Below are 22,559 nucleotides of genomic sequence, written 5' to 3' on the forward strand. Positions count from 1 at the left end.
GATTTACTTTCGGAACAGTGACTGCAAACATGCTACCCTATGAAGTATACTGTAATGGGCATATTGTATGAAACACTGTATAGAATGTATTTTTATCCCAGATGATTTTCAGTCAAGGGCATGCATTTGAAATACACCAATTAATATACTTCTTTATATGCAAAATTACAGCATCAGCTACATAAGCCTCAGAAGGCTATCATAATGACAAACACAGATGTACAAGATAGAGCAGTACTACATACACACAACCAGGTATTATGCATGGTTTGTACTTGGAACTGCTGTTGCACGGGTACTAAAGAAAGTGCCAAACAAGAAAGTTTGGAAAATGGAAGCATATTTTTTTTTTTTACAGGCAATTGTTCCTGTAAAATATTTTGAGTGTTGTATCAGAATTAAAATGGATTTATTCTCAATTTTTCATGAAAATTTAAAATATTCCTCTGTCCCCAAAGAAAAAAAAAAAAAACAAACAAAAATTAGAAGGAAGTATGTTTTTCCAGTTATCTCCATTTGTGGAAAATGTTTTAACCACCTGATAATACTTTTCACTCGATCTAGGAGATAAGCATGTTACTCTACAAGCAGACTGGCAACACTGCTTTCCTATGAGCTGGCTTTTTGTAATCCTAAATGCAACCCAGTTCTGACAGATATCCCACCTCATCTCTAACATTCTGAAAAACTTCATGTTCGTCCCTCTGGCCATCTCCAAAACTCCAGGATGATGTGGCCAATTCCCATCTACACATGCACTGACTAGATTGCTAGCAAAGCATGTACAACAGGCAACTGCTGGGCTCAAACTGCAATCCTCTTTAAAATGGGGACTCCAACTTTCATGAAATCTGCAAACTTTTTACACTTCTGAGATCTTCACTCTCAGTTAAATTTAGGCACATTGCCAAATTGGCCAAGGGGTTATATGGTAATGGTAAACAAATAGAGGGACACCTTTTTGCCTAAACTAAAGGGTTGATCTAAATTATGGCTTTAAATGCTTAAAACACATTCTGGACTGACTGGGGGCAGGGAGGGAATCCAGAACTATCCTGGTATCTAAGAACAAAAGAAATGAAGCTTGTCACAGCTATGCTGTGGCCCTGCTGTGTCTTCTGACCAGATGCATTTTCATGCTCCCAGAATTACAGGCATCCCTTGCCACATGAGCTGATACTGCACATGTAATTGCAGCACCACTCACCATGTAACCAAACAGATGTGTTCTCACATGCTTAGGGGCTCTAGAAAGTACTGGACTAGCTTATAAAACTATATTTTAACCTTGAATTTAAATACTGTAGTAGCCTGCTACCATAGAAACACAGAATCATTTAGGTTGGAAAAGACCCTTAAGATCATCGAGTATAACCATAAATTACTTGCCTTTTTGATTGGCAGTTATTTTTAAAAGCCCTAGCTCTTTTAAATGCTCATGTGGCTGTGTTATGACTGACTTTGATATATTAATAAAATTGTATAGCACAACTGACTTTGTTATATGGAGTCAAGTCTCTGGCAAACAGCCAGCAGAGAAACATCTATTTTCTGCAGAAACAGTCTGAGATACTACAGCTGTTGAAAATGTTTCACTGATATACCTCTATGCTAGAACCTTAACATTGTTGCAGTTCTCAAAATAAGTGATTTGTGGCAAAAAGACTGATCCCTACTTTTTGTTCCAGCCTTCCATATTGGTTATTTTCATTGTCTCTTTTTGCTGTTTGCTCTAATACACAGCACAACTGGTAGCTACATTTAGCCACACATGATAGTTTTCCCATTGCAGATAGTCTTTCAAAGCAGTTTTGAGCACATTCCTGCTCTGTGAGCTGGATGTCAGCATCATCTACACTCCCCAGGAGTACTTAAAGCAGACAGAAATTTTCTCTCAGTGCTTGGGCATCCTGACAAACCACAGATATCAGCACTTACAAACAATTTATTCTTAGATTCTTTCCAAATTCTGCTTTGCAACTGACATGGGGCTTGTTAAGCAGAGAGGTTTCATACCCCTCTATAGTTTCATATTCTCACTCTTTGTTCAGTCTCTATTTAAGTGTTCTGAATAAGAAGACCATTATGCATATTTCAGTCTACTTGGATTCCTGAAGTTTCAACTGGCAAGTATTGAAGCTGTTTTAAGTGCATTAGCAACTGCATTTTTTAAAAGCTCTTGAAGTAACAGTGACCAGCCACTTTCTGTTCGATTGCTGTCCTGTCTCCAGGCTCAGAAAACAAAACTTTCAGTATGAGCATTATTGCACACCTTTTCCTTTTAATCACAGCATACCTACTGGTAATAGAGGCCTTGATTTTAAAAAACCACAAACTTTACTGTGTGGTCCCAGTTCAACTAGTATATTACTTTTTCTAGCTGCTTCTGTCTATATCCAACTACTTCCAGATAGGATAACTGGCCAGAATTTCCTTAACAGTACAATGGTAGTCTATTTTCCTTTTTTATTTGAATATATACAATTCAAATAGGACTATGATTGCATCATGTATAATTTTGTTTTGCTTGATTGCTATTTTGCTTTCTTCTCTTGCTCTGCTCAGAAAGTCTTTGTAGGCCAGTACACTCACTAATAAACAATACGCTGCATTTGATTTCCTGGGTTTTCTGTGTTCTCCCTTGCCTATGCTTACAGTACTAACTGGAAATACAAAGAAAGTTCTGTTTGCCTGCATTTACATTTAAAATCTCAGCCTTCCAGTTGCTGCTTACTTTCTCAATATGAACATTTTTTTCATTTGAACACTTTGGCATAAAATGTCATTATCATCCTGCAAAAAAACCCCAGAAGGGTTGGGTTTTTTTTCTACCATAACCACAGGTCTTTGCTTTTCTTGTGATCACTGATAAATGATCTTTAGGCTCATTTCACATACATTTTTCATCTAGATGCAGGCTTGCTCATCAGTTTTGCAGTTTCTACAGCCCCTGGCACAGTAAAAACTCAGACCAGTCTGATTCACACTTTCTTAATCTTTCAAAGTCACAAATGAATTACCTTGAAAGATTCAGCCAGAAGAGCAAAACTTTTCACACAGTACAGCTATGCATCAGCTGTTTCTTCTCCAGGTATCTTATTAACTTGTTGAATATACGTATTTTATAGATTTAAAATGCATTTTGAAGAATTTCTGAGATTTTACACTGTTACTCTAAACCTACCATTAACCTGTCAACACACTGCTGAAATACAATTACAGTTTACCCTCTGTATGCTTCTCTTTTTACCTCCTTTACTCAAATCTGCAATATAAGGAACACCCAGTTATTCGGCTTTGATTATTAATGTTCTTCAGGGTTATTTTGTTTTGCAATACTCAGTTTATGATTTCCTGCACTTACAGGAGACAATCCATTTTCAAAACTATGCTCACTGTTTCAAGCATAAAATGAAAGACTGCCTACAAAGTGAAAAACTCATTCTGATTGTATTATCCCTTCTCACTTGCTGAATACTGTATCAAGCACTTTCTAAATGTTTCATGCTCCAGATACTGAGATGTTGCACATTTACAGAGCAAAAGGTACTTACCTATTACCACCTAAGCACATGAATGTATCTGTCACCTATGCACACATGCACTCAACTCCCTTTGTAAGTTAACTGACTACCCATTTTCAAAACTTCTTTCTCATTAACTTTAACAGCAAATCAATTTTTTTTAAACTACATCAAACCTCTTTTCTCACATTGACAAAAGGTCTATCCAGTCAGTACTTTGTCTCCAACAGCAGCCATAAGCAGATGGCTATGGAAGAGCTGCTGTATACAATACCTCTCCAGCTTCCAATTATTTTTAGTTCAGGGTCCTCTTAAGTCTTATGTGATTTCTATTTACTAATCTTGAATGGATTTCTCTTCCATGAATTTTCCCTGTCATCCCTTGAGCTTCCCACTGATGTGTTTGTAAAAGAGAATTCTAATTTTTCATTTTTACAAATGGGTATAAAGACCCATAGCCTGGCAAAAAGGAAAGGCTGCAAGGTTAGATACCCAATGCAACTCTCACAGCAACTTCTTAAGAGTTTTAACTCTTTCTCATTAATGCTTTCAATTGTATTTTTTTTTACTGGCAGAATAAAAAAAAGATCCATGGTATTATCAATGATGGAAAGCTACTGCATAAAGAAAGTATGCCTTTTTAACTACATCATAGATGTTTCAAACGGATACACTCAGTACTAGTAACCTAGGTATATGTTTGCAGTTTTATCTACCCTAATGAAACATATGAGACTTGAAGGTTTTAAATAGCATCTTGCCTTTTCTCATTTTAATTTTCTGAAACTGAAGTAATTTCTGACAGTTTTGACTTTCACCCTTTGTCTCAAGATGGTACAACTCATGACTACAATAGTATTTCACTGATTTAATACTTCATCAGCTATTAATTCAGTAACAGTGCAAACTATGACCGCATTTTAATACATAACAACATTTAACCTTTTATGTAAAAATATGTCTGGCTATGGTATCTAAAATTCTTAACAATATCTGTTTCCAAAAATAAAAAGGAGATGTTCATCCTACCATTCCTCGCAATTACCCTGTAATAGAAGGTAAAAGGACTGAAGAAACATTAAAAGGCTATTCAAGTTTCAGGTTCAGCCACTAGAGAATTTCTCAAAGCACAGGAACAAAGGAAAAGAGAGCTACCATCTACCTTTGGCATATTTTACCACAGATTCAGGCAACAGGAAGGAGCTGCCAGAAGCTGGGTCAGAGAGTGTGAATTATATAGTTTCCGCACCTACCCTAAGCAAACATGAGCAGATTGCCAGAGTTCAGACAGTTTCCTAAATGGCTAACCCACCACAGCAGTACAAAATCCGCACTTGCAGTGAAGTTCTCGCTCTTCACAAGCATGGGCCTTGCCTCTGAAATGCACACCAGATTGTCCACACTGTATCAAGTGACAACACATTTAAAAACTTCTAATTTGAAGATATGAGATAAAGCTTAGACTAAATGGCTAAGTTATTTCCTACGGACTTACATATTGACTTACACAAATAAATGGATTTTTTTCTGATTTTTATCCCTCTGAAACATTCAGTTATAGAGATTTCATTACTCCAAATGCTTATTTCTTACAAAACCAAAACGAATTTGACCAGTAGCTTTCTGAATTTGCCACAGATACAGTTTGGAATCTTTACAGTATGAATTTCAAAATAATACAAGCAGTTACAAAGTTAGAAATTACATTAATTCACTCTGTCATATGCACATTTGCATTTATAAAGATATCAAGCAGAAGACTACATAGCTTTTCTTAATAGTAAATCACTTACTGTTTGCCAGTGATGTCCTAAAAAAGCCTTACTGACCCTTTCTAAGGCAGTTTTTTCAAACTATTCTAAGGAATTTAACAGTGCTATGTCAAACCAAGTGCTATGCTTATTGCTTCCTTAGGAATAAGTCCTCTGAAGAGCTGACATCAAGTATTAAGTAAGGATTAACTTGACAAATGTAATTTACATGCCATCCATAAAACTGCTTAACTTTTTAAAAAAATATTATTAAAAAATATCTGATTGTCAGTTCTCTTAGAGAACATCTAAAATTTGTATAAAAATATGAAATTATTCTGCTATGAACTGTACTACCCACAGCATAATGCTGTAGCCATAAAAGAATAATAAATACAGTAAGAATATAGCCCCTAAGCAGCCTTCGCTGTATCTTGACTATACAAAGCCCTCATAACTCAATGATATATTATCTGTCCTAGGGCAGTAAGCAATTAAACACATTCTTTTCTTGATAACAGGAGAAAAAAAAAATTAGTTAAAAGCTCCGTACCTTTAAAAATTAGTTTCACTGTATCTAGAAACAAAAAAAAGGACTGAAATACAGTGACTATGTATGGCATGACAGACCTGAGAACATAACTTTGCTGTACACTCCCAGAATTAATGGATATTTTATTTGGCTTATCTCCTTGGTGTTCTGCATAGAGAAGCAATCCCAAACCTTTGATTATTCTTGTTGCCTTTTTCTGTACTAAGTCTAGCAGACAGATCAGTGAGGGATAATCATATTCAAAGCCTGGTCTATGTGTGTCATGGATTTTTACCACAGAATAGTAATGTTTTATGTTATGACCCCTTTCTAATAATATTTAACACTATTTACTTTTTTTGACAGCTAGTGAAAACTGAGTTGATGTTTTTACAGAAATGTCTATCAGACACTTTCCTGAACAGCAATAGCTGATTTAAAGTCAGGGTTGAGGTTTTTTTGCATAAAGTTATTTTATTCTCATGCATTACTTCACATTTCTGAAAATTAGTTTTTGCTTCTATTTTATCACCCATTTGCTCAGTTTTGCAAGATTCTTCTACAACTCTGACTCAAGACAGTGGTGAAAAGTCTTCAGATTTGTATAATCTCTAAACTCTTATCAGAGTAGAGGTGGGTGTTTTCTGCAATCACTGAAATAATTTTACGAAAATATCACTACCCTGTAAATATTTGATTGAAATTAACTCTGACCATCTTCTAACATTTAAAACACCTGTCTATTTTGACTGAAAATCCCCATCTTAAATCATGTGCCAGCTAAAGTGGGCACTACTTTTCTGGAGTTCTGCATGCATACAGTTTGGATTATTGTTGCTCAGTTGAGGAAAACATTAAAAACTATTTTTTATTCACTCTTAGTGGTGAGAAAGAGCAACTTCACAATGTCTGTGTATTTAAACAGCCACTAAGGAAATAAAACTGTAAATCCATGTGTGAGTTAACAGAATCATAATTAATAGTACGTTGTGCCAGTCCAGGAGTCTATGTTTAATGTTACACATTCACTGACAATAAAGGTTATGAAGACCCAATGACAAACACCTTTTTTAGTGACTGAACCCTCTTTCAGCAGCTGGCTTGATTTAGAAAGTTTTCCACTGTTACCCCAAGGAGGTAACTCTCATGAGGATCTTGTCATTTTGCATCCTAACTACCACATTGCTCTTTTCTCTACCCCTGCTCCACTTATATCCATTTAGACATTTCTCCAAAGAGCATTTCCTTAGTTTATTGCTTTGTCCAAGGCACGACTTTCCCCATATCTTTCTAAAAGGGCAAAGCAAGCCACACCCATCTATCATCTTATCAACAGGGTTGATTCACACTCTGGTGAGCCTTCAATCATTCTCTCTTTAATTTTGCAACAAGACTTCCCAGGTGAGGTTTCATTTTACAGTTAAGTGATTTAATCTACAAAAAGGAGCAATCCCACTCCCTTGTAACTCTCGGGTGCATCATCCTGATTTTTCCCATGCATTTGCTTTAGTGTTCAATCCAATCTCACAATGAGCTGATTTAGAAAATACAAACCCCTACAAAAGAGCCATTATTTTTCAGCTGGTTTAGCTCCCTAAACAGGCTTACTGTAATACTCAAATAAGCACAGGTGCCAGTGGAAAGCAGGGGTCACAACTATGTATTTTGGTGACAGATAGCCATTGGATCAGGTTAGCTGTAATGTGAAGCCTTACTCTCAGGCTCTTGCTTATGCTCTGTAAGCATAAGAAACACAGTTACTTCTTTTAACTTGGAACTCTTAATCTTCCACGATGAGGATAAAAATATTTTATAACTCATGCACAGGAAATAATTCAATCATCTTACTGTTTGTTTCCATCTGCATTGCCCAGTTAAAACCTATATTATACTGGAATTGTGAACTCCTTGGGGGAAACATTTTTCATGTCTGCTTCTGCAAAACAGGGGTCATAGCATCATGTTTTACTTTATTTTCATTCTGTTTTACTGTTCACTCAAATATAAAACTGTTAAAATTCTATTGAAAATTTAACTGAAATCCAGTTGATGCATGTCTTCACTGACAGAACCTGAGGCACAAAAAAGGCATCAGAGAAAAAAAAAATAGACTTTCTATATTCTGATTTGTTACTGATTCAAACCCTTGGGCCCTCTTTGACATCTTCTCATTATGGAAAATATAGTCAGTGAAAGTCAAACAGAAACAGTTGTCCAGATTTCAACAAAACTTAATTTCTAAGAAAAGCAGACTTTTGTTTCAGAGTGTCCTGGGTTCAGCTGGGATACAGTTAACGTTCACAAGAAGCTGGGAGGGGGCACGGCCAGGATAGCTGACCCGAACTAGCCAAGGGGATATTCCATACCATGTAACACCATGCTCAGTATATAACTGGGGGAGCTGGCTGGGGGGGAGGAGGGATCACAGTTGAGGCTGAGCATCAGTTTCTGGGTGGTGGGCAATTGCACTGCATCACTTACTTTATACATTCTTTTATTAGTGTTATTGTTATTATTACTTCTTCTCTCCTTGTGTTGTCCTATTAAACTGTCCTTATCTCAACAACGAGGTTTTACCTTTTTCTTCTGATTCTCCTCCCCATCCCACTGGGGGGTGGGGGTGTGCAGGAGGCGTGAGCAAGCGGCCACACAGTGCTCAGTTGCCGGTTGGGCTTAAACCATGACACAAAGTAGTAGCAAGAGCTAACCAACTAGGGAAGCTGTAACTATAGCCCAGGAGTGGTAAAGGACACATTTAAGGGAGGATAAGCAAACAGATTCTAGCTCATGCCACTTCTGCAAATCAAGCCTACTGACAGAATATACAGGATGAGAAGAAACATCCACACGATTATTTGGTACAAGTCATATAACAAAACTATAGCGACACATGAATCAAAACTGAAAATGGTACCAAGAACACATTAATCCTCTCCTGTTTCTCATGGACAACCTCCTGACCTTTGTTTGGAGTGGTTTATTGGGGAGAATTTATTGGACCAAGTAAATACAGTCATACAAGAATCTAACCAGAGTTTTTTGAAAAAGGCAGTTGATCTAAAAGCAACTAAATTCAATTATGAGCTATACCCAAAAAGCAGGACACCAACGGTCTGATCACCAGAGTTACCTCTCAAGTGGAAAATCAATGAGACATGAGTCACGCTGGATAAAATGACATTAACCAGCCTGCCTTTACCTCCATATCCCTGCAAAAGATTCCCTCTCTACGTTCAGAATTCTGATAAGAGAAAAAAAACAACCCTTCACTGCAATACAGTAAGTTTCAATAAAATCACTTCTGGGCTGTAATTAACGAGTGATATTTTCAGATCATGAGGGACATAATTGAAATTCACAAATATTAAAAAGAAATGAATTACCTGTACTGTCGGTGTGGTGTTTTTCTGAGGGGTAGTCATAAAACAACAACAACAAAAAGACTGTCTAGATACTAACATCAAGAAATCTGTTCCTTTACGCTTACACACCTGGATTATTTGAATTGTCCTGACAGCAAACTGTACTCCATAAAGCAATACATTTATGGGAATAAAAGATAGAGAATTTTGCAAATCCTCTTTGGTTCAACAACAGCTAAGACCTTCAAACTACGTGTCAAGAACCACACTGAGGTAAGACTTAGGATCTAAAAAGCCTTGAAATGAACTGTAAAGTAGGAAAAGAAAACTGAAAAAGACTTCACTTTGGGGGAGGGAGGAGTAGGAAGCTTTATTTGCACTAGGACATCATACAAAGAGTAAATGTTTCTCATTGTCCTTTTCAGCACTGGCTGTGAGATGGCACCTATGTGAAGAACCTTCCCCATCTGAAGTATCTTAGGAATCCTCTTAACAAAGGATCAGTGGATTCCCAACTATATGATCCAGATAAATTCTCAGCTGATCACACTGAAGAGAAATGAGGTAACTACACTTTGTTTTGTCAGAAACCACTTCCTCACAGATGGATTTAAAACTATGCAAGCATGTATGAAAAATAATTACATTACTGCAGCCTCCACAATGAAACTGTGAATGCTTTTTTCAGCCTTGCTGCATTTTTTGCAATGCATTGCATATAGCAGAATTTCCAGAAAACTGATGCAACAAACACCATGATTTTGCTAAAAATAGAAAACTAGTTTAAAAAAAAAAAAATCATAAGCTTTAGTGGCTTTTTATTTTGCCTGTTTTTCCTGGACAATTAAAAAAAAAAAAAAAAAAAGTTGCAGACTGGGGATTGAAAAGAACTAAGAACATCTGGTTAGCTTCCTTTTTACTGAAGCCTAGTTTTTCAGGAAACACTCAAAGAACAGCACTGGCAGCACAGCAAAGAACAGAAACATTGTCAAATATTTTCAAGTGACAATTTAGAGTAGTTACTAACAAAAGCAGTATAATCATGTATACCTAACCAATAAAACTCACTGCTACTTTGACTTTCAGAGACATGTACAGAGAAAGCGCAAGTAAATGAAAAGAAGGTAGTGGGTGGAAAACATATACCAATATATTCTAACTTTAGAATGATTAATAAAATACAATTTTTAAAATTGCCGAAAAACTTTATACACTTGGAAACAGAAAAAAACCAACCAAACAAACCCCAGCATCTGTTGTAAAGCTAATAGATTCCCACTCCAAGTCTTTCAGTCAGTCACTGCCTATACACTCCCCCAGTTCACTCTGCAAGCAATGCTTCTCCAAACTCCAGATTAAAACAGCCTTTTTCAGATAGTTCTGTCTGACAATTTCTTCTCAGTTACAGCTCTTCAGGTGGAGCTTAGGGAATAGGTGCATCTGTCTCTGCCTAAGACTTAAGCCTTTGTGCCCTTACTGCATGAGACACTGTGACCCCTTTATAATACTCTACAAAAAAGCCTCTGTACTGCAGTGATACATAGAAGGAAAATCCCTGGAAGACTTAAAATATTTGAGGAAAAGAACAAATTCCTTTTCTGACATCACTCTAATGTAGTGAACAGTGTTTCCATTCTTCCTTTATCAATTTTTAGAAATAGGATTCTCATTAACAGGTTTGAGATCACATTTATTTAACTGAAAAGTATACAAAACTGTTAGAATTAACTTCCACCATGTCCTGCCATGTCAGTTACCAACACTTTGTTTCTCAGTGGTTTAATGACCGATTTCCCATCAATTACAACAAACAGAAGGATGATACCCTGTGAAGTTAAAGTATATGTAAAGTTTAATCCATACCATTGGTGAGATGGCAAAATGCCCTAAAAGCCTAATTAAAATTAGGCAGTAATAGATTGAAAGCATTATTTTATCTAATCCTCTACACTCTTTTAAACGTTAAGAATGTGACAGAATTGGTTTCACTTTAACCCTTTTCCTAATTACAGAGCACAAACATATGTGACACAGAGCCTATCCTTCATTCGTCATTAAGCCCAAGGCAGCTTTGTCAAATTTCAAAAATCAGAAATTTCCTTCAACAAGGTCACATGGAATGTAGGCAGTTGATTTTGAATAGAAAAAGTCCAGAATAACTTATTAAACTGAATTTGGTTCAAAACACAGTTTTATTCAATTGCCCAGTACTTTTAACCCTAAAAAGCTTTAACAACTCATTTGTGTCAAGGTTAGTTCTTCCAATTTAATAAAATATTTTTACATCACCTAAAAAAATCTCAAAGGAGAAATCTTCTTTAAAACTAGTGTATGTAGTAGAAAGGATACATTTCTATTCAGGTTTTTTCATATTGTGACTATCACACAGCAATGGGCACGAAAGACTGAAATCTGTTTTTAATTCATGGAACACAAAACAACTTTAAGTAACATCATATTTATACAATAAACTCTTCAGGAACCTGAAGATACTTTATAAGTGATGATTCTCCCTCAAAATACATCCAGATAATAACTGTTCTCTCTATTTTACAGAAAGAAGGTGAAGTTTCATGATTTGTTCTGTTCCAGATCCTGAAATGCACCTGATTCCCTGGCTCCCCAGACTTAATCTTTTGCACTTTGTTTCTCTTCAATGAAGTCTTCTCAAAGACTTCAACTCTAGCTAAAGGTTAAGTCAATGATATTAAATCTACAATTAGTACTCTATTAGTTATTTTTAATATTAAATTACAGAAGGCTTTAATAAATGCTTTATAAAAAAAGGCTTTAATTAATATATTTGATGATTTTTTAAAAAGAAATGAATCTTACAAACTGTCACATCACTATTTTTTTTCCTCAACCATGAAGTTTGGGGTTTTTTTAAAATCATGACCAGCAAAACTACAAAAATCATAAAAATGTGGAGAGATGTAATGCTGACAAGTCATCCTACCTCCTGTGCCAAGGACAGATCAACTATACTAACTAAAACACCTCTAAAAGGAGGTTATTTAACCTTTTCTAGAGCACTTTCAGCAATAGATATCCCATTACCTCCCTCAGATATTTATCCCTGTGATCATCTATCCACAGAGCGGTAAAGTTTTTCCTAACATCAAAATCTCCTTTCGTGCTTTTTAGGACCATTATTTCTTATTCTACCTATAGAGGACAGTTTACTACATTCTTCTCTGTAGCAATCTTTACCATACTTGAAGTCTATTATTACGTCTCCCCATCTCTGCTATAGACTAAATAAGTGCAATTCTTCCAGTCCTTCCTTGAAGGTCATTATTGCAACTCTTCTCTAAATACCCTTCAGTTGATCCAAATCTGTTTGAAGTAACACAAATGGAGTCAGTACACCGTCTGAGGCCTTACTCTGCGTACTGCAGAAGAATTTCGTATCTAACACACAAAACCAATCCTGTTCATATATCCCAGTATGACTCGCTTTTTTATAGAACTCTCATGATTCCTTTGTGTTCATTTTGTGATACAGCTGCTTATTTGCAGAACTGTTGCCCAGCCAGTTGTTTCTCATGTTTAAGTTTACTGTTGCTACCCAAATGTATTATTTTTTGTTTCTCTTTACTGAACTGCATCCCATATAGTTCAGGTCATTCATCCCATTTGTCAAGATCATTTCACACTCTAATGCTTGTATTCCCTCCCAGATTTGTACTGTCCGGACAGTTAGTAAATCTGCTTTGTTCTATCATCCAGGTCACAAATTGAAAGACTAAACAGGATTAAATTCAGAAAATACACCTGCACAATTTCACTCAATGCACGCCTTCAATCTGAAGTACCCTTAAAGCATTTAATTAATAAGTAACTAACCGGCATGGTAAATCTTCTCTGACGGTATCTATTTTTGGTGTTTCTAGATTCTTTAGCTGTGGAGATAAAATTCCTAACTTCAACACTACTGTACAGGCAGAGTATCTTTCAAACACAAATATACAGGGGAGGCTTTGCCACTCTCCTCCTCCTTTAATGTATTTGTATGTGGCACAGTAACCCAGTTGCATAGCTCCTCCAATTTTTAATTTGGGCTATATCCCTGTTTTTCTCTCCTATACTAGAGATACTACAGAGACACTTCAATTCACAAAAAAAACCCCACTAGCTCCGAAAAATTCAAATCTTATGTACATATATATACGCCAATAAAACAAAAACAACAAAAAAGCGCAGGATTTTACCACTTATGTGCCAACAGGCAAACTCTCAAGAACACTCATTTCCTTTTTGACTTTTAAATTTTCTACATAAAATAAGTGTTTTAAAGTTCAAATCGCTACATTTTAGGGGCACAAATCAGGCATTTCTCATGGCAAAGCTGTAAGAGACTGACAAAACTGCTCTACTACTGACCTATTCTCTGAAAAGAAAGCTTTTACGCTTCTTACCTGTAGTTTGTCTGGCACACGTGCACCCACTAATCAACACAAATATTTGTGTTTAAATACTGTATTTAAATCTGAACTATTAAAAACATGTTTAAAATTGTGGACAATCAAATTGTCTGTCTTGCCAACATTCATATTCCTATGTCCTATGATGATGTTAAATAGACAAGAAAAAATGGGAGAGGAGCTAATGGCAATCTAATAGATAAAACATCGTTACAAGGAAATTCAACCATTTTCTGAGGCAACAAGACACAAAGCAATCAGCCTAATGCAAAGCAAAAATATTTAAATTGAGTATCAGGTAAAACTTTCACCATGGGGTGATGAGCTGCTGAAACAAGCAACACAAAGGGGAACTTTGTCAGCAGAGGGAATGATTTCAGTACACCTCCAAAGGGCAGAGGATTGGCCTAGCTGACCTTTCTGTATTTCTACATTTAACTGAATTAATTATAAGCATTAAAGTAACTTTAAAGAACAGTTATTGTAAATTAAGCTACTAAGCTTTTAGTCTGAAGATATAAAAAACCTCTTGTATGACAAACTGTGTAAGAGAAAGTAGATGCAAACTGTTAAACTAATACCCAAATTTTGAACACAAACTGTACAAATTATCAACCTACTATGCTACAAAACCAAGTATTTGATTACAAAGCTGCACTTAATCAGAGAATCTTTTCAAGCCTTTTGTTTGAAAAACACTGTCCAATAAGAGAACACACTATTTAATGTTCAATTCTGCATTTCTTAAGTGTGTTTTACAAGTTACTCAAACAGAAAGGGTTTCACAAGAACTAAAATAAACTCGCATGACGGTTCTTCTACAACCAAGGCAGTTTTTGAAGCAGAAACCATATTTACAATGTTCTGAAGACTAGAACAATATACCCTTAAGTGTTAGAGTGTAAGTTTACCAAAAGCCAGTTCTTATAATCAGTAGCCTCATTTCCAGCAAAGAACACTTAATTTGGAAACTAAAAAAAAACCCACCTTCCTCACTACAGAAGTGAGAAAGTTTCTCACTTTCTGCAACTTCACTCCCGCCTACAGAGGTGGCAGAATTTTTCTTGTTCAAGGTTTTTAAGGACAAGTTCTACAAATATCTGTCTGGAATAATCTAAGTACATTTAAACCAACCCTAAAGAAAGGGAGCAATAGGTCTTACAGTACCGCATTTCTAGAAGTGTGAGTGCAATGTAAATATATGGATATAAGCAAGTGCTGAATACTTGAAAAATAAGTTATCTCTTGCAAATATGGTTCTTTATGACTGGAGAAACCTGTATCATCAGTTCCCACACAATGCAAAGACTTCCATTTTTGGGAAAACCAAGACAAAGCAAACCACAATAGATTAGCCCTAAAGACTTTAAAGAGAGCTTTTCAAATGTGAAAGACTAATTTAAAAACCAAGAAGAACCCCATAACTGGCAGTAGGGCAGACTGTAAAGACTTTTGTTCCAACTTCCTGAGTACTTTTAGAAACATTAAGAAAACTTTTCTTATTCCCTTCTCCAACAAGGTGGTAAAAGAGTGGAGTGAAAGTCTTTCCACCTTGTATCAACCAGACAACTCTTACTGACCAGAAGTCAACTTAAAGTACCTAGAATGATCTGGGAAGAACCAAAACCAAAACAAATCTTTAAGTCTCTTGGAAATATTGGAAGAGTAAAGCCTTCATTCTAGAATCTCACTACATAAGTATGTTAGAAACACTGATAGAACAGTCATGTGCTGTTCAGCTGTAGAACAGAAGCTCAAATTTTGTGAAATAGAGATCTAGTTATTTCTACACATTAGATCTGTAATAACGCTAAGCTCAAAAAATCCTATTTGCTATTTCTCTTTTTCAAGAAGTGTTAAAGATTATGAGACAAAACATACGATTGAACTTCATTACTAAATAGCTTAGTAACTAAGCTATTTAATACAGCCTATCTCCTTAGTAATTATACACTTGGAGTATGCAATGCAAAGGAAAAACTGTTTCAGTTAATAGTGGTACAACTGAGAATTTCAAGAACTACCTATATTGGACTAAATAACTAGACACATAAATTATCAGCAGTATTTCAATTTAAGGTCATAATTGCTGCTCCTTACTGACACACATGGTCATACTGTGTAACAGTCCTTCACAAAAAGCCTTACTGTAAATTCAAGACATAGAATGGTTGTTTTTATGAAGTAACTATGACAGTGCTGGGGAAAGTCTGCAACCACAGCTGTTCAGGTTCTGAATGACTTGCTAGAAGTCACATGTTAAAGTAAATTACTAACTGCTAACCCTTTCTAAGGCAATGGGAATTTCATGAGTAACTTCAACTGGGTGAAAATTTCACCTGATAGCTACTTGTTTGAACATTTTACCACATACTCTTTATATTTTGAAAGAACTGCATTTTTCTCTCCTACTGTTTAACACACACCACCTCTTTTTTTTTCCTTAAACTTTTTTCCACTTCTGATTAAGCAAATGCTAATATTATTAATCTGAAAGACAGTACCGTAAGATTTAAAGATACTCGAAAACAAACCACAACAGTAACTTGTCATCTTATTTTCTGAAAAGTTATACTTGCTTCTGAAAAGAATCAAATTTTGCTAACCCCAAACCTACTAGTCCCTACTCAATCACCAGCCCTTGTAGCAGCTAGGAAGGGGGGAGAAGCATAATATCTAACCATAGGTTAGAAACACACCCAAAAAGCATATTCTCAAAAGGTTGCACAATTTAGTATTTATATGAAATATAGAGTACACCTAGAGCTTCACATTAAAAGCCTCAGTAAACGATCACTATGTTATCGGTACAGTAATTACGGCAATATCAGTGGAAAACATGCAAATACATGTACAACCACTGAAGAGCTACTACAATTTGTTTAATAATAACCGCAAACATATTTCCAAAATAAAGCTTGCAACTTCAAAGCCCAAAGAACATATTCTTTTATAAAAAATTTAGTATCAGTTATGTGGCAGCCTAAAACCCGATTAGTAAAATGCAGAGTTATACTCCAGGACTACAAAAACTGCCAGTGTTCCTGGATAATCAGGGATGGAAGACAAGACACCATAAGGAAGAAGCAGAACCATATGCTCTCCCTTAAGAGAGATCAGGACTAGGAGACAAAGGGGATATTGTCGAGCTGGGATGCTTGGATACTACTGAAATTATTTTTCCAAATACTAGAGAAAACAGAAACGTACATTACAAATTTGGAATATAATGGTACATGTATCATAGCCCCAAGAGAGATCAGATTTGTTATGTTAGATATCTTTCTTTTTGGACCCCTGCATCCTTAAACATTGGCGTTTCTACAGGGTAGGAGCAGTTTGGGTTCAACAGCAGAAACCTAAACGAGTACAGAAGCAACAGCGTGGGACAGGTGTTGAAACACAAGCCGAGACAGCAAAAACACCAGCAGGCGCTTGTCGGGGGCAAGGGTATGGCCCAAGACTGCACGCTGCTCGAGGAAGGGCCAAAGGACCTCTGGACGTTAACACTGACTGGAAGCTCTGAGAGCAGCACTGGAGCCCTCAGAGGCACAGCCAAGTTCGCGCTGTGGAGTTGGGCGCCCTGTCCAGCAGGCGATACGGCAGCACAGCGGGGGACAACCAAGGGGCACACCGCCCACCCCGGGTCGGCGCCAGCAGCACAGCCCGCGAGCCCGGCACCCGTGGCAGGAGGGCCCCGGCCGCAAGGGCAGCGGCGGTGCGAGGGGAGAGGCGCGGAGCAGGCAGCGGGATGGGGCGCGGGCCACACCGCTGCAGCCGGCGCTCCTCTGGAGAGCCAGAAGCCAGGGGAAGGCGGGGGGGGGGGGGGGGGGGGGGGGGCTGCCGCGGCGCGGCCCGGGCACTGCGAGGGGCAGGCGTGAGGTGATCTGAGGTGAGGCGGGGCAGGGCCGGGGCGGGGGGGAGGAGGGAGCGGAGCGGAGCCAGTCGCGCTTCCCCGGGGCGCCCAACCCCGCCCCGCTCCCCGTGTGGCCCGGGGCACGATGGCGGGGAGGAGGCTGGTCCCAGGGTCCCCGCCCCCCGGGCCCCCGTTACCATTACCCAGCACGCCCAGCGCTGCGCCGCCATCCCGCAGCCGGCCCGCTCCCGCAGGGACCGCGCGACCTCGCGAGATTTTCGCCCCCCCCGCCCCGCGGCTCGACCCGGCCCGGCCCCGCGCGCGCGCACGCGCACCACCCGCGCTCAGCTCAGACCCAACATGGCGGCCGCGGCGCCGCGCACGTGCGTCCGGCCGCGCCGTGTCAGGCCGGGCGCGCGCACGGACACCCCTACGCACACGTAACGCTGGGAGGGGGGAAAGGAGGAGGCGGGGCCGCCGCGCACGCGCGCGAGGCGCCGCTGCGGGCCAGCTGATTCGAACAGGGCGCGCGAGCCGCCACCTCCTCCCCGCACGCGCTGATCACGTGGGGGCTTCCCCCCTCGCATTCCCTCCTCCTCCTCCTCCTCCCCTCCTTCCCCCTCCCCTCGCGGGTTCCGAACTCGGCACCATCCGGGTCCCCCCTTCCCCCGGGGCCGGGCCCGCGCCCGGGCCCGAGCCCTCACCTGGCGCCCGCTCCTCGGCGCGGCCGGCCCGCGCAGCCCCGTGCGCCGCTCGCTCCCTCCGTGCTGCCCGCACCAGGCGGCGGCGGCGGCGGCGGCGGCAGCGGCTCCGCACAGCGCCTGCTCCCCTCAGCGCGGCGGCGGCTCCTTCCGCTTCCTTCCCCTCCCCCTCCAGCCGCTGCGGCGGGGACCCGCTCCCTGCAGCTCCGCCTGCTGGCAGAGGGCGGAGGCGGCCGGCCCGGCCTGCCCGCGACCAGCGGCCGGGGGGCGGCCCGCTGCCCCCTCCCCGGGCGGGGCTGGAGGTGGCGGGGGGCCGAGCGGCGCCGCGCTCCGGCATGCCCCAAGGGGGGGCGGCCCTGCCAGGCGGCGGGGGGAGGGGACGCGCCCCTCTGCGCTGGGGCAGGTGTCTGGCCGGGCGCCCTGAGCGACGGGGACGGAGCTCCGCGGGCCCGCCCAGGGCGGGCGGCCGAGGCGGGCGGAGGCAGAAGGCGGCGCGGCCCCGAGCGGCGGCCGCGGTGCTCCCCGCCGTGCCGGCCAGCGCCGCGGCCGTCCCGCCTGCCGCCCCCTCCGGCGGGCCGCTCTGGCGCCGAGCCGCGCCGCCGCCGGCAGCAGCCGGCCAGCGCCGGGTGACTTGCAGGTTTGCTGCGGTTGGGAAGGGAAGGGGGAGCGCGGCTGCGGGCAGCGTTCTGCTGCCTGGCAGTGCTGCTTCCCAGCTCGTACGAGGCAGTGCCTGCCTCTGCCCGTCCCCGCGCCTGCCGCCACGGCCGCCTCTGTGCCCCAAAAGCGGGGCTGGGCTGCTCGCGGCTCCTGAACAATCGACAGCGCTCGCTCCTGGCTCGCTCGCTTCGAGCAGCGCCTCGGAACAGGCACCGTGGGGTAGTCCAGCCCTCTGGGTTATGACTAAAAATTAACCAATCGCGCTTTCAAATTTATTATTTTTGGTGCCGCCTGGTTCTCTACCGACGTGTATGTGATCACCAACAGTTACTATTTAATGCACGCAGCCTGCTCTAATAGATTATTTACCTCTGTACTACAGAGGGAGAGGAACTACTGTGTTATCTCTTGCCCTCCTTGTAACCTCTCATTGTTTTTTTCTTGATATACCACAGTTATAGTGCATTTGGAAGAGTTTCATGTAGCCAAGAAACACAAAAGTCTTCTGTTAAAGGTTTAGGAAATTCAAGAACCTTTCAATTAAGAGCAATTTACAACTTTCCAAATTACTAGAAAATCCTAAACTAAAACATTTTCTGTAACAGAAGACAAAGTACTGAAGAATATTTTCAATTGCTTTTGAAAGTAGCTACTGTATAGTAATTTAACTGATTGATACTTTTGCAAAGAAAGCAGATTTAATAAAATCCTAATTGCCCAAATTGTGCATCTAGTCATACAGACCCTCATTCTGCAATGCCAGAGTCTGCAGAAAAACCTCAATAGCTTTTCCACTTTCCCAAGCAGTTCTTACTTTTCCCTGCGTATTGCTGACTTGGAAGTCTTCTCCTGTGATCAGATTCAAAACAACTGAAATCCCACAAGAGAGGGAAGAAAATTTTTTTTCTTGAATCTTTGCCACTGTTCTCATGGAGTCAGTCTTCTGTCAGTGTGCCCAAAGCTGAAAGAGGAATGGTGCTTTTTCGGTTTATTGTAGGAGCACCTGTAAGCACTAAAATGTTGTGAATTGCAATCCATTTAGAAATATGTTCAGTTAGATAAACAGCTGCAGTGGCTGACAATATTATTGCATTTCAGACAAGTGTTTAAAGTAGAACCGAGGGTTCTTCTCAGCTGCTTCAGTGCAAAATTGATTGGGTTGATTACTTTTTTTCGAATTCCCATGGCCGTTTAAGGGTGCAGCTGAGCAACAGCTGACGTAATCTGATGGCCTGCTGACACACAAGGTAGCCCTCTTGCCCCCATCTTCCCTGCCCCCCAGTCTTTCCCGCTGCCCACTCTGGTGCTCATCTATACACATAGTAAACCAGTCATACTTCCTAAAGCACCAAGAAACTGTTCCTGTTTCTGGTGTGTTAGTTTTCAGCTACAAAATAGCTGCATTGGCTCACCCTGGAGACCGATGAGAGCCAGCATGCGAGATGGGGGCGAGGGAGTGTTGCCAGTAGAGGGGAGGAACAAGACAATCCTCTTTTGGCAGCTGTAACTTTTTGGCAACAGGATTAAACCAGTCAAACTGTATTGTCTAACCACACCCTACACCAGGGTTTGCCTTGAATTCACTGAGGAGGACTTAAATATTATGTTCTGCCATCTTGCCTAAGAAGCAATAATGTCTAGTGATGGGATGATAACAAAGACCAACTGTTGTGACTGGTGTGATGTTTCAGGTAATGGTTCCTGCTAATAAAAGGGATACTCCCGAGGCTCTTACCCCACTTCTACATGCCCCCTGCTTTTCCCTTCATTTAATCCAGCCATTGTGTATCTACAGGGTAGTTTGGCTCAGCTAACCTTCCAGAGGAAAATTAACAGTATCCAAAGAAGAAAAAAGCAGTCCATGTGTAGTAAACCTGCTTCATCTCAGTCCTTACTAAGACCTCCACCCAAGAGAATTTACATTTAAACCTGGAGAAACCTGCTTTGTTTGAAGCTGGCTGGGGCTCTACATCCACTCTGTTGTTCCTACAATTCAAAATCTTTTGTCATCCACTCATGCTATCCTGCAGCCCCTTCCCCACAGTATCCTATAGCCGCTTTTAAATAATTCCTACATATAAAAGGAATATGGTCCTGCCTAGCAGCACCACACTGCTTTCTCCAATACATGTTCACTTCCAGTCAGTCTCTCTTGCTCCTCATATACCCTACCCAAACTATATCACATTCCTAAGTCTTGTGGCTGCAGTTTCCTCTGTGCTACCACATCTTACTTGTATTTATTATGGGCAGCCTTGAGTATTACTCATAATAACAATTTCTCTGACCTCATCAATGTTGGTAGCAAAAAAACCCACCCCAAAACCCCCCAAACAACCCACTGTTCTGATCAAGGGAAAATAATGACAGCTTTTCAGCATGTTACAATGGGACAAGCTAAAAAAAAAAATCAGCACCCCCTCCCCCTAATCAGTACCTTCTACAAAATCAGGAGCCGAGATGCTTTATATCCCACCATGTCACTGAAACCTCAGTTCATGTTTGTGCATAAAGAACTGCCTAAGACCACACTGTCCAGATTTGATGAAAGTTCACTCTTTACAACTCGGCACAATTGAGAAGTTGATCCTAAGGACATCTAGGTTAGTTCTGTGACAACTATTCTGCTATCTTTACACCATGCCCCAAGAACAGCATTAGCCACCCAACACTGCAGTTAAAACAGGGCTTATGTTCTTGGCTACAGCTCTAGATCTACCCTAGCTCTTAAACAGGGCATGTAGGATGAAGAAGATTATAGCTGAATTCATCTCCTGAGTTCAGCTCAGGCTTATTTGTTCTGACTCAAGGGAGGTCATAGTGGACTGGCTGGTTATATGGATTTACTTGGGTGGCTGCACAGTAAGCCCTGGACAAGAGCATTCTTCTAAAGCCAGCTTCGGTTCAGTAGGGTCAACTTCCACAGTACGGCCCAAATCTAATAAACCTTCCTGGACTGGACGCAAGTTGGCTCAGCGCAACACTCAGAAGTATCTGCACTAATTACTTTACCATCTCGATAATTTTGTTTGTAGGTACTTTATAGGTGGCATTTTGGATTTTGTAATTACATATATCTAAAAGAAAAAAAGCATTTGCATTCTTGAGAAGAAAATTCCAACAATACATAGTTATAGAAAATAAAAGTTATAAAAGGGAAGTTTTTGTTGAGCTAAAAAAAACCCAAACCACTTTTAAAAGTGTTAAGACCATTTTCTGCTTAAATGTGCATCCTTACACAGAATCACTTCCTATTTTGTTATAGGTCTTCTGTTAGGCTGCTCAGTTCTGCCCACTGTATTCCATGGAGAGCCCTAAATTCTATTTTTTTTTTTTTTTTAACTCATTCATGCTACCATATGTAAAGAACAAATATGAGAAAGGCTAGATTTCCCTTAAGATCATCATCAAAACCAAAGCATTTTCAGTGGTTTTACCTGAAGCAAAATGCTTTAGATAAACAAAATTGGTTTGTGCCTAAACTTTAAAGAAAAAAATTCTGCCTGAAGGCATACTCTACTGACTCATTTAGGTGTGCCTTCAGCAGCCAATTTACATCAGAGACTGTACAGGCTTTCTGCCACTTATATTAAAATTTACAGTATTACCAATTCAGTAACATAGTAACAAAATGCATGGCTTTAATAATATTTCCACTACTTCAAATACTACTTGGACAAAGACTTTACAGTAGTTATGAAAGTCAGCATCTCAAAAATAAGAAAATTGACTAAAGTCACAATTGAAAA

At 40.3% G+C, this 22,559-nt stretch overlaps 1 protein-coding gene across 3 annotated transcripts in view; it reads right to left on the reverse strand.

Annotated features, from left to right (window-relative positions):
- Positions 1-18,418, reverse strand: part of ZZZ3 (zinc finger ZZ-type containing 3) — a 61,971-nt gene extending 43,553 nt beyond the window's left edge. The window contains exon 1 of one of the 3 annotated variants that reach the window (XM_074876321.1): positions 18,157-18,418. The gene's annotated coding sequence lies outside the window, so the exon portion shown is untranslated. Of the gene's footprint in view, positions 1-17,649; positions 17,734-18,156 lie in introns of those variants that run through there. The other 2 variants (XM_074876322.1, XM_074876323.1) reach the window with 2 other exon arrangements.
- Between the last annotated feature and the right edge of the window lie 4,141 nt (positions 18,419-22,559).

This window comes from Strix uralensis, chromosome 8, assembly GCF_047716275.1.
Source record: "Strix uralensis isolate ZFMK-TIS-50842 chromosome 8, bStrUra1, whole genome shotgun sequence".
NCBI classification, from domain to species: Eukaryota; Metazoa; Chordata; class Aves; order Strigiformes; family Strigidae; genus Strix; species Strix uralensis.